Source organism: Oncorhynchus keta, chromosome 22 (assembly GCF_023373465.1).
Source record: "Oncorhynchus keta strain PuntledgeMale-10-30-2019 chromosome 22, Oket_V2, whole genome shotgun sequence".
Classification (NCBI taxonomy): domain Eukaryota; kingdom Metazoa; phylum Chordata; class Actinopteri; order Salmoniformes; family Salmonidae; genus Oncorhynchus; species Oncorhynchus keta.
The window spans coordinates 6,970,606-6,983,616 of NC_068442.1; the positions used below are offsets into that span (position 1 = coordinate 6,970,606).

The 13,011-nt window shown below is 43.3% G+C and overlaps 1 protein-coding gene across 1 annotated transcript in view; it reads right to left on the reverse strand.

Annotated features, from left to right (window-relative positions):
* LOC118400974 (cortactin-binding protein 2) overlaps positions 1–13,011 on the reverse strand; it is a 74,203-nt gene that overhangs the window by 28,269 nt on the left and 32,923 nt on the right. The window lies entirely within an intron of this gene.

A 13,011-nucleotide genomic window follows, 5' to 3' on the forward strand; every position in this document is an offset into this window, starting at 1 on the left:
AAGAACTGTCCACCCCTGTCCTAGACCCATATACATGTTATTGATGGGACCCAGTCTCAGCTCAGCCCCTTCACTTGCACTCTGGCCAGCCTTAGCTCAGCCCAGCCCAGCGGGTCGTGGGAAAGGCAAGTCCAGACGGTCATGCTGTGCCCACTGTGCCCTCTCTGGCGTGGGCCAATTCCTAAGCTCCACTCTCCTGTCCAACCACTCACTGCTACAGGAGCCGTGATGTCTGTTAGATTACATTGGGAGTCGAGAGGCAGGGGAAATGGTGTGTTTAATCTGTTAGTAATATTCTGGGATGTTGTAACGGTGGGGCAAAAAAGTATTCAATCAGCCACCAATTGTGCAAGTTCTCCCACTTGAAAAGATGAGAGGCCTGTAATTTTCATCATAGGTACACTTCAACTATGACAGACAAAATGAGAAAAAAAATCCAGACAATCACATTGTAGGATTTTTTATGAATTTATTTGCAAATTATGGTGGAAAATAAGTATTTGGTCACCTACAAACAAGCAAGATTTCTGGCTCTCACAGACCTGTAACTTCTTCTTTAAGAGGCTCCTCTGTCCTCCACTGGTTACCTGTATTAATGGCACCTGTTTGAACTTGTTATCAGTATAAAAGACACCTGTCCACAACCTCAAACAGTCACACTCCAAACTCCACTATGGCCAGGACCAAAGAGCTGTCAAAGGACACCAGAAACAAAATTGTAGACCTGCACCAGGCTGGGAAGACTGAATATGCAATAGGTAAGCAGCTTGGTTTGAAGAAATCAACTGTGGGAGCAATTATTAGGATATGGAAGACCTACAAGACCACTGATAATCTCCCTCGATCTGGGGCTCCACACAAGATCTCACCCCGTGGGGTCAAAATGATCACAAGAACGGTGAGCAAAAATCCCAGAACCACACGGGGGGACCTAGTGAATGACCTGCAGAGAGCTGGGACCAAAGTAACAAAACCTACCATCAGTAACACACTACGCCGCCAGGGACTCAAATCCTGCAGTGCCAGACGTGTCCCCCTGCTTAAGCCAGTACATGTCCAGGCCCGTCTGAAGTTTGCTAGAGAGCATTTGGATGATCCAGAAGAAGATTGGGAGAATGTCATATGGTCAGATGAAACTCAACTTGTCGTGTTTGGAGGACAAAGAATGCTGAGATGCATCCAAAGAACACCATACCTACTGTGAAGCATGAGGGTGGAAACATCATGCTTTGGGGCTGTTTTTCTGCAAAGGGATCAGGACGACTGATCCGTGTAAAGGAAAGAATGAATGAAGCCATGTAGGAAGCCATGACTAGAAAACCTCCTTCCATCAGCAAGGGCATTGAAGATGAAACGTGGCTGGGTCTTTCAGCATGACAATGATCCCAAACACACCGCCCGGGCAACGAAGGAGTGGCTTCGTAAGAAGCATTTCAAGGTCCTGGAGTGGCCTAGCCCGTCTCCAGATCTCAACCCCATAGAAAATCTTTGGAGGGAGTTGAAAGTCCGTGTTGCCCAGCAACAGCCCCAAAACATCACTGCTCTAGAGGAGATCTGCATGGAGGAATGGGCCAAAATACCAGCAACAATGTGTGAAAACCTTGTGATGACTTAGAGAAAATGTTTGACCTCTGTCATTGCCAACAAAGGGTATATAACAAAGTATTGAGATAAACTTTTGTTGACCAAATACTAATTTTCCACCATAATTTGCAAATAAATTCATTACAAATCCTACAATGTGATTTTCTGGATTTTTTTTCTCTTTTTGTCTGTCATAGTTGAAGTGTACCTATGATGAAAATTACAGGCCTCTCATATTTTTAAGTGGGAGAACTTGCACATGGTGGCTGACTGAATACTTTTTTGCCCCACTGTAGATAAGACAATGGGAAGACAATAACTGGGGATAGATTCCCAGGCTCATAAGTACTTTTTAATGCACCGGCATGATTTGGTATCAGGCAAGAGTCTTTATTGGGCATAAGAGCACCGGTGGGTGAATTTGAGGCACTGCTATGAGTAAGTGTCAGTTAGCCAATGCAGCTACACTAAGCTACTGTAGCCATTATTATCATCATCTAGGCCTTCGGGCAACTGTGGACACCATTGACCATGTAATAATTGACCACACGATCGTTGAGCTCACGAGCCAGTGACCAAAGGATCACAGGTCATACACCACTTCAAACCAAACCCCTTGGTTAAGGAACTAAATAGTAAAACACGGACAGTTTTAAGGAGGAATCACTACTGTACATTCCTGGAGAGAAGCTGAAACCCTACATTCCTTCATTGTTCAGAGGAAAAGGGGATCTCCCATAGGCTAGGGCTGAACATGAAGCTACCTCTACAGTGTTACAGTGCTACATTCACAGTGTTCAATGTTCAGGACATTGAGTTCTGTGTGCACAAAGAAAAAGGAATCATTTATGACAGTTGGTCTTGAAATCAAGCAGAAGGGGAGTGAGAAACAGAGAGAGAGAGAGAGAGAGAGAGAGAGACACACAAAGAGAAGTGAGAGAACAGGCACAGAATGTGTTCCTGGGGGGTGGCTAGCTACTGTGCTCTTGTGGCCGATGCTTCGCCAAAGAAGGAGATGAAATTCACAGAACGCACACGTGCATTAAATAGGAATACTTTGAACACACATAAACAAACTACTGCATAGCCTTGCTACACATGCGCGCATGAGCACACACACACACAGAGGGTAGAGATTGATGGCGATCCCCAAACATTCAAAGGTAGCTCCCATTACTCTGACCGTTAACTGTGAACATACCACAGAAAGGGAGAGAGCAAGAGTATGGATGAGAAGAGGAATAAGAAAGAAAGAGGGGAGAGCAAGCGAGAGAGAGTTGGGTGTGTGTGTGTGTGTGTGTGTGTGTTTACAAAGGCATCCCGATTCAGATCTTTTGCATTTACAAAGGCATCCCGATACCCATCTGATCTTTTCCCTAATGTGTAAATCAGTATGTATGTGGAGGGTGCAGTGAGGTCACAGACAGACAGACAGACAAACAGACAGACAGACAGACAGACAGACAGACAGACAGACAGACAGACAGACACACACACAGACAGACAGACAGACAGACATACTGTCTCAACAGACAGACAGACAGACAGACTGGGACAGGACAAACAGACAGACAGACAGACAGACAGACACAGACAGACAGACTGACAGAAACAGACAGACATTTTGACCAAACAGACAGACTTTGACTTGATTTAGAACAGACAGACAGACAGAACTGTTGACAACATGGAAATAGAATGATTATTCTAACTACAGTTAGAATATAACATTGACTTTAAATGCAGTGTTTTGACATTACAAATGAAAACAGCCAGGGAGACATTGTGACAGACAGAAACCAAAGTGTTGACAATTGTTCAAGACACCCATAATCTTTAGACATTACACGACAGACAGACTAACAGACAGACAGACAGACCTTTGATTTAGACAGACTGTTAAACAAAAAGATGCAGATGACACACAGACAGATTATCAGACAGACAGACACTGACAGACAGACAGACAGGTCATTTAGACATTTGAACATCTTGACCATGACAGATAATCAGACAGACAGACAGACAGACAGACAGACAGACAGACAGACGGTTTATACTGTCTCAACATAGGATTTGGCCTTTCAGGAGACTTTCTTAGGGCTGGGCTTCTACAAAATATCTCTGTTTGGGATTTTACGCTGCATTTCCAGCGCTCATTGAGATATCATTGGTACGCAGGGCTTTATAAATGAATCTGAGGCCTTATTTTGAACCAAACCTTGCAATTTGACTTTGACTTGTGATTTAGAACATAACGCTTGGGTGAACTGTTGGAATCATGGAAATAGAATGATTATTCTAATTCTACAGTTAGAATATAATATTGGGTACTTTAAATGCAGTGTTTTGACATTACAAATGAAAATGCCAGGGAGGAGTTATTGTGACAGAGTAGAAACCAAAGTGTTGACAATTGTTCCTAAGGGCACCCTATAATCTTTATATACATTAATTATTTTTATTTCTCTTTGCTACTTCATTGCAAAACTAATTCATATTTTGCTTGTGTATTCCATTGATTTAGAATGGCCTTTTTGCCTTTACCTCCCTTCTCACATTGTATATAGACTTGTTTATACTGTATTATTGACTGTATGTTTGTTTTACTCCATGTGCAACTCTGTGTCATTGTATCTGTCGAACTGCTTTGCTTTATCTTGGCCAGATCGCAATTGTAAATGAGAACTTGTTCTCAACTTGCCTACCTGGTTAAATAAAGGTGAAATAAATAAATAAATAAAATTAACAACGCAGAGACTGAACGCAAGCGTCTCGTGGTGGAGGAACTACAAATGCGCTCCTTGAGTGACAGGGGGCGGGGCTAGGTCTGTGTGGAAAGCGGCATCGAGAGAGAGAGAGAGAGCGGAGAGAGATGACTCAGGTAGCAAAGTAAACTAGAAATACGGACTTTACACGCGGCGTATCACATTCAATAACACACCAAAACATTCAAAACCCCGTATAAAAAAAGTGAAGTAAAAAAATAAAAAAGGCGGTCCGTGCATCAATACAGGCATTTCGTAAAATATGGTATCCCGTCCAGCCCTACTCTGACTACTCATCTGGTTTGTATAAAAGAGGATAGATGTGGCCAGTTGTTGGCAGGTAAATACTACTCTACGATACTCCGTGTTTTGATGCCAGTACACTCTACTGAATACAGAGCTCTTAGAGGACAACTCTAGGGCACGTTAAGTAACTAACAAGCGGAAAATGCTGTTTACCTCAACAAATAAAAACAGCCCGTGGCTCCCTGTGAGAGAGATGGCATCTGTAACCAGCGTTTATTTCCGGGGGGGGGGTGTATCCATCCAATAATATTTACACTGGAGAGGACATGGCTACCTCAGGGTGGCCAGACCAGCACAGGCTAGTAAGTGTCACATGACCTGCAGATAACCAGAGGCAGACCCTTTCTACAGTTAATTAATGATGTATAAGTGCTTAATAAATGCTTTCTGTGGTTAATAAGTATACTTTTTAAGGAACAGGGCAAGATGACATCTTTGTATACGCGCAGGTTGGAACACTTGGAAGAGGACAGTGCACAAAACAAGACCGCGTCACACTACACCATAGGGTCGGCCCTATTGTGTGAATCAGGAATAAGAGCGCTGCGCTCTAATAAGTCCTGCAGGAAATGGAAAAGCTATCTATTTCCTGGTGAGCAGGAAGAGGTCGGGGGTGAGCAGGAAGAGGCTCCTCTACTGGAGGTCCTTTGACAAATGCTGAAAACAAATGTGCTGTTATGGCTGTAGTGTCATTTAGAATGGATACTTAAATACCAAAAATGCAGATTACCGATTGTTATGAAAACTTGAAATCGGCCCTAATTAAAATCGGTCGACCTCTAGTATGTATGTATGTATGTATGTATGTATGTATGTATGTATGTATGTATGTATGTATGTATGTATGTATGTATGTATGTGGCACAGTACTGTACTGAAAGTTATAACAGTATAGGCAGTCTATTTCGGAGTGTATCCATGTAGCCCTACTACTGACAGAGTATTTCAATATTCATAGTGTTTTATTCACCAGTAAGACTGCAGTAACATCAGAGTATATTTACTGCCAGTGCTGTGTGTATACTAAGGCCCCAGTCAGTATTATTAGCATCGACCTTTACAGGCATGCATAGCTGGGTGAGAGGGTTCGGGGAACGCAGCCAGAGAAACAGCACAGTCAGGAGGAGGAGAGGAGGGAGAGAGGAGAAGAGGGGAGAGAGGAAGGGAGGGAGAGAGAGAGAGAGAGGGGAAGGGAGGGAGAGAGAGAGGGGAAGGGAGGAAGAGAGAGAGGGGAAGGGAGGAAGAGAGAGAGGGGAAGGGAGGAAGAGAGGGCGAGCAAGGGGGAAGGGAGAGAGAGGGAGGAAGGAAGGGCGGGAGAGAGAGGGATAGGGGAAAGAGTGAGACAGAGAGTGGCAGCGGAAGGAAGCGGGTGTGATAAAATAAAGTGAGAGTGAAAGAGAGAAAAAGAGAGCACTCAAAGCTCTTCTGGAGAAAAAGGATCATATTTTATTCAAAGCCCCATTAATTGTGTATTCATGACAATCTGAATTTTACATTAGAGGCAGTGTCAATCTGGCCTTAATGCATAAATCAATATCTCTAACAGCTACAGGGTAAAAAAAAAACATGTATATATATGTGCAGAGGGGAAAGGCTACCTAAATCTAGAAGGATTTAATAAATGTACATGTTATCTTTTCCTCTACAACTCAAAGAAAAATGATTTAACTTTGAAAGGCAAGAAAGGCCCTTACTAATATTGACACTCAGCTATTGTCTGGTGCTCTGCTGCTCTCCCAGATAAAACTCCAAGAGGCAGATAGAAATGCATTATGTAGAACAGAGACGTCTCTGTTACGTAGCAATAAAGAATCGCGTCACCATCTCTACATGTTACATTTCTATGTGCTACCTCACCCGCGCAATGACAGCTTGGTCAATACGTCGACTGCTCCACAAGTTCCTAATTTCAGCCACAGGGGCTCCAGATCAACATCGCCCACCATAGTCCGACCACGGCCCCATACACCTCCAACCCCTGGCTAAACAAACTGACGCTATTGCTGCTAATGCTCGCCTGTTGCGAGATAGGATGAGTTAAGCTGAGGGGAATTAGTAGACTAGTTACATGGCTACTAGGGTGGGTTTGTGATGGTGGGGCCAGGGGAATATATATATATTTTTTTTAGCAGGCAGACAGAAGGACAACCCTGGGATTGGGAAATTCTGCCATCAAGGACTGGAATAAAGGCTGGTTGGAATCATATGCGCCAGGGGCCAAGGTCGAAAGGTCAGCCATGAGAGAGGCTTTTGTCGACTGTGTGTGGGTGTGTGTAGGACTGTTTAAATCAGACACAGCGAGCTCTTTGTGGTATTTAAAGACTTCCACGGGGCCTTCTCCCTTGCCTCTCTTCTCACACACACACTAGCTTGTTCTTTGCAAGAACCAGGGGGGAAAAACGCTTGTCTGAAAAAAATCATGTCTTAATGCAAGAGTTCTGCCTCAAAGCTGCCCATATAAAGATCCTGCCTTTGATATCCACATGCGCACACACGCACACGCACACACACACACACACACACACACACACACACACACACACACACACACACAACTGGCAATACTGCTTCCCCCTGTTCTCATTCACTAAAACACCTCATTTAAGTTTCTAGGTCAGCTTAGTGATGAAAAACGGAATATATGACTGTGGATAAAGCTTTGCCGTGATAGGCTATCTACATTTATGTTCTCTAGAGATACGGAGGGCTCTGGGATATTGGAGGCTTTACTGGAATACTGGCCAGAGTGTGCGTGTGTCCAGGGGGTGGGGGTCCCCCTGGGGCAGTATGGGTCCTGGGGGTCCCCCAGCTCTCTGTCCCTTCTGTCACACCCACCCAGGTGCTACGATTTAAAAATATATATATACTAGAGATATATATATTTTACCTTTATTTAACTAGGCAAGTCAGTTAAGAACAAATTCTTATTTTAACTGCCTGTTCAGGAGCAGAACGACAGATTTGTACCTTGTCAGCTCAATGTTTTGAACTTGCAACCTTCCGGTTACTAGTCCAACGCTCTAACCACTAGGCTACCCTGCCGCCCCTGAACCCCACCCCACATCAACAACCATAAGACATGACGCGTCACCAAACAAACAAAAAACACCTAAACCTACTCCTCTGAACTGTCAAAAAGTACCACCAAAGAAGTGTACCTGCTTCAATGAAAAGGTCTTTCAACCATACATGCACTTCTCATACCAGTCTTTTCCTTTTTAACCCATGTAACACGAACAATACTCGAGATCCATTTACCATATGTTCTATATTTCATGGTGAGGCCATCCCTCCCTCATGGAAGGGAGAGGGTGGAGAGAAAGAGAAGTGTGACTCATCCTGATCGTCTCTCTATTCCTTTTCTTCTCGGGTGGGGTGGAGCGTACCCTTCACTGTGCTGCAATGCCTTGTGGGAGACAAATATCCATATGAAAAGACCTGGGCTTCCCGAAGGATCATAGGAGATGGATTCAAATGTACAGCAAGACCGATGATTAGTTGGGCAATGAGAGGGAAGGTGAATGAATGGAGGGGGGTGCATGTGCACATCACAGTCTGTGCTCTACTAACAAGAGAGAGACAGGTCATCCACTAATTTGCCAACTAGAAAAACAGTATGGGAATAATGTAATGATCTAGATAAGAGAGAGACACGGACACACACATACAGCATGAATCAAATGATTATCTCTTCTCATTTCCAGTATGTTGGGTAGCTTACTGTAACATAGAAACAGATCTGCCTTTTGAGTCGAGAGAGCGCGAGAGTGAGCAAGAGGAGAGAGAGAGAGAGAGAGAGAGAGAGAACACTGGCCAAACATGGCAGTCGTGAGGGATTTCACTTTGCTGGAGGGATCAATAAACACATGAACATTTACTAGCACATGCCTGACAGAGAGAGAGAGAAAAGAGAGCAGGAGAGAGAGAGAGAGAGAGAGAGAGAGAGAGAGAGAGCGAGAGAACAGGAAAGGGAGATTTGTTTGAGGAGTGACTCGGGGGTCTGTAAATGGAAACAGCGGAGAATATAAGGCTGATTTAACAGAGATTTTCACACATGGGTAGACAAGTAGAATCTGTTCATGTTTTTAAGTGTTGCTCAATAGGAATGTGTCAGCAACAGTAGCGTCGGATTGGATCAAGTCTTTCAACTAACAACTAATACATCATGTCTGAGCACATCCTCCTTGGATCTGCAACAGCACTTAAACCTATAGTAGAGCATACCAACTGCACCTGCAGATAGCCTTCGAGAAAAGATTGACGTTTCGAACGCTGTTTGAAGCTTCAAAGTGACGGGCCAGTCTACCCACTTTCTACCTGTGTGTCATATTCTACTACAGTATACAGCTGCACCACAGTGGAGCCATTCTAAATGGTATTGCCATTTTGGAATAGCCGTTTTTTAGCTACTCTCCATCCCTCCTCACTCGCTCCATCTCCAGCTCTCCATTTCCATCCATGTCACCCCATCCATTCTTCACAACATTCTTCATTTCTCAGTCTCTCTCTATGTCTCTAAGTTCCTCCCTCCCGCTCGCTCTCTCTCTCTCTCTCTGTCACAGCATGTTTGCTTAGAGTCTATCCTACTGAAATGTGTGTGCCTTGCCTCAGGGTGACGTGACAGCAGAGGAACAGTCAGTGACATTACATTTACATTAGCCGCTAGCTGGTGTTGAGCTTCCACCGCTAGGGACAAACCAAGCCACTCTTATATAACCAGCCGAGCAGCAGGCCAGGCAGGCAAGGAACGTGCGAGTGGCTAATTCGGTCCCACTACAATGGCATTTACAGGCCTAGATGCCAACAGCGCTAGGCTAACAAGAACAACCCAGCAGGTATGAGTGCTCTCTCGGTCAAAACCAATCGCAAACCGAATACTCATGTGACTAATGGGTGAATTGAATAGAATGTGCTCATTTAGGCTATATGAAGGCTTGTGCCAAAAGGGGAATCCCAAAATGTCAATGCATAAATAAGGCTATGGTATAGCACCGACATCATTGGAGGCGGCTGAGAAGTGGAGGGCTCTATTTATTACATGTGTTATTTTATTTAACCTTTATTTATACAGGTTTTTCTCATTGAGATAACATTTATTTTCAAGAGAACTGGTCCGACAGCAGCAGGGGGGGACAAAGTTCCAGACAAAACAACTTACGTACACTAACACACCATTGAACAAAACGATAGACACACATACAGTACAATTACATATTACGTAAAGAAACACAAATGTCATAACAAAAAAAACAGCTGACCTAAAGACAATTACACTGTGATATTTAAACCGAGCAGGTGTTTAAACTCTACCAACGTAGAGAATTTTTTTTAAAAAAGAATAATGGCTGGAATGGCATCCAACACATGGAAACCACGCGTTTGATGCATTTGTTCCACTCATTACCACGAGCCCGTCTTCCCCAATTAAGTTGCCACCAACCTCCTGTGATTGATGTGATACACACTCAAATTGTATCTATTCTTTACATATCAAAGTTGGGGTCTGGTCTAGAGGTCGACCGATTAATTGGAATGGCCGATTAATTAGGGCCGATTTCAAGTTTTCATAATCGGAAATCGGTATTTTTGGACACTGATTTGGCCCATTTATTATACATACATACATACATACATACATACATACATACATACATATATAATAATAATAATATATGCCATTTAGCTGACGCTTTTATCCAAAGCGACTTACAGTCATGTGTGCATACATTCTACGTATGGGTGGTCCCGGAATCGAACCCACTACCCTGGCGCTACAAGCGCCATGCTCTACCAACTGAGCCACAGAAGGACCATGGATACATACATACATACATACATACATACATACATACAGTGGGGCAAAAATGTATTTAGTCAGCCACCAATTGTGCAAGTTCTCCCACTTAAAAAGATAAGGCCTGTAATTTTCATCATAGGTACACTTCAACTATGACAGAGGAAATGAGAAAAAAAGAATCCAGGAAATCACATTGTAGGATTTTTTATGAATTTATTTGCAAAATATGGAGGAAAATAAGTATTTGGTCACCTACAAACAAGCAAGATTTCTGGCTCTCACAGACCTGTAATTTCTTCTTTAAGAGGATCCTCTGTCCTCCACTCGTTACCTGTATTAATGGCACCTGTTTGAACTTATCAGTATAAAAGACACCTGTCCACAACCTCAAACAGTCACAAACAGTCTCAAATATAACCCCACATTATTATAGGACGACTTGGGAGAATGAAAATCTGCAACAGATAGGAATTGAACAATTGTATGGTTGAGAGGGATGACAATTAATCCACACATAAAACGGTCAACCAAACTGTTTCTAGTCATCTCTCCTCCTTCCAGGCTTTTTCATCTTTGAACTTATATGGTGATTGGCATCTAAACTTTCATAGTATTACCACGGCGACCGGCAAAACAGTTTGTCTTTCAATCACCCATGTGGGTATAACCAATGAGGAGATGGCACGTGGGTGCTTGCTTCTATAAACCAATGAGGAGATGGGAGAGGCAGGACTTGCAGCGCGGTCTGCTTCAGAAATAGGAATTACTTTCATTTTTGCCCTTGGCAAAGCAGACGCTCGTTGGCGTGCGCGAGCAGTGTGGGTGCAATAATTGAATAACATGGATTTCTCCATTTACGCTCGCGCACGCCGGTGTGTCCGGTCAGCATGTAAGACATTAGCGGGTGTGAACGATGCTAAATGGGTGTAAACAAAGAACAGCACTGAAGCTGTTCAATGTGAAAGGTTACCTTTATTCTACAATAGGCAATTTAATACTGTAAATGGTTTACCTAATGGGATAACTTGTTGATGTAAAGTTTAAAGAATCCTTTTTGGTAATTTGGTGAAAGTATTCCTTTTCTAAATATATGTTTCCCAGGTCTATATTTCCAATATGCATTAAGATATCCTAATTATCTATGTCTGTGTATGTAGGGCAGACAACTGCCTACTTATATAAAAAAAAATATGAGCAATATCAGAGCTTGCAAAATTGGGTTACAGGAGTTTATACAAGCGGTCAAAATCCAAGCGATCAAAACAATTCAATTTTGAGACTGGGTGAAATCCAAAGTTGTGCTATATATTCATTTGCTTTGTCATGCTATTTTTTTTAAAAGAAAAATGTCAATTCATTACTAGCTCAAACACTTCTAATCTGCAAAAATGACAAGTTAATTAGTGGGTGATGGTGATTTCAGATCACAAAGCATGCATTGCCTGCACCCCCCAATCTGATAGCGGGGTGGTAGATGCCCAGTCTCCATTATGGCTCAGCTCAGGTACCCACATCATTTGTACGCACACAAAGACAAGTCAGCTTAGATAGATCCAGCTCAGAGACGCCGAGCTCACAAGATTTGTCATTTTAGAAAAGAAAATGAATATATACACTCAGCAAATGTTTGCGTGTCGAACCGTATCGAATCAGAACGAAACGCGTCGATTCGTTCCTCTAATCAAATGGAATCGCACCGAATTGTTTCAAACTGAAATGTATCGTTCCTGTGTTGTATCGGAGCCCGTGTATCTAGATACGTATCAAATCGTCTTGAAAGGGAGAGATGCGCATCCTTAACACAAATAAAAGATGGAACATTATGTTCAAGCACAATATGTGGGTGGATCTGAACTGAAGTGTGACAAAAGTAGTGCATTATGTAGGGGATAGGGTGCCAAATTATACCAGGCCACTCATTCTGAGGTGGCGAGAAGTGGAGGGGGAATCGGGGGAGAGAGGGACAGAAACAGGGGTGGTTGGGGAAGAAAGGACAGGCAGAGAGAGAGAGAGAAGGGGGGGGGGAGCAAGAAAGAAAGAGAGAGAGAAAGCGAAGGGGTTGTTTGGAGGTTGGCAGAGTAATAAACCATATGACTAGAGTGAGAACTTTAGCAGGGCCTACCATCCAATGACAAATACCATGGCCTAGAGTCTTGCACAGCAGACATTTAATGAACCCCACTCTACCAGCACTACTCTGCTGCTTTCAGTCAAAGACACAGGAGATAAAATGGCAGCTGTGGTTTTAGCACTTGTTTTAGTGGCGGGGCACTGACAATGTACAGCACAAGGTGACAATGCAATTCACTTGTGCACAAACACATCTACACCTCATTTGGTGTGTGTGTGTGTAGCGTTTGAGTGCGAGGCCGGCCACTCAATCAAATTAACTCTCTCTCTGTGTCCGTGTCCGTGTCCGTGTCCGTGTGTGTGTGTGTGTGTGTGACAGAGGCTGTTGACCCTTCAACAAGTCCATTACCACACCAGGGCATTTCCATCTAAAAAGGGCCCATGAGCACATCAATTTGGGTGTCAAATGAAAGCTCAGAGTCTATA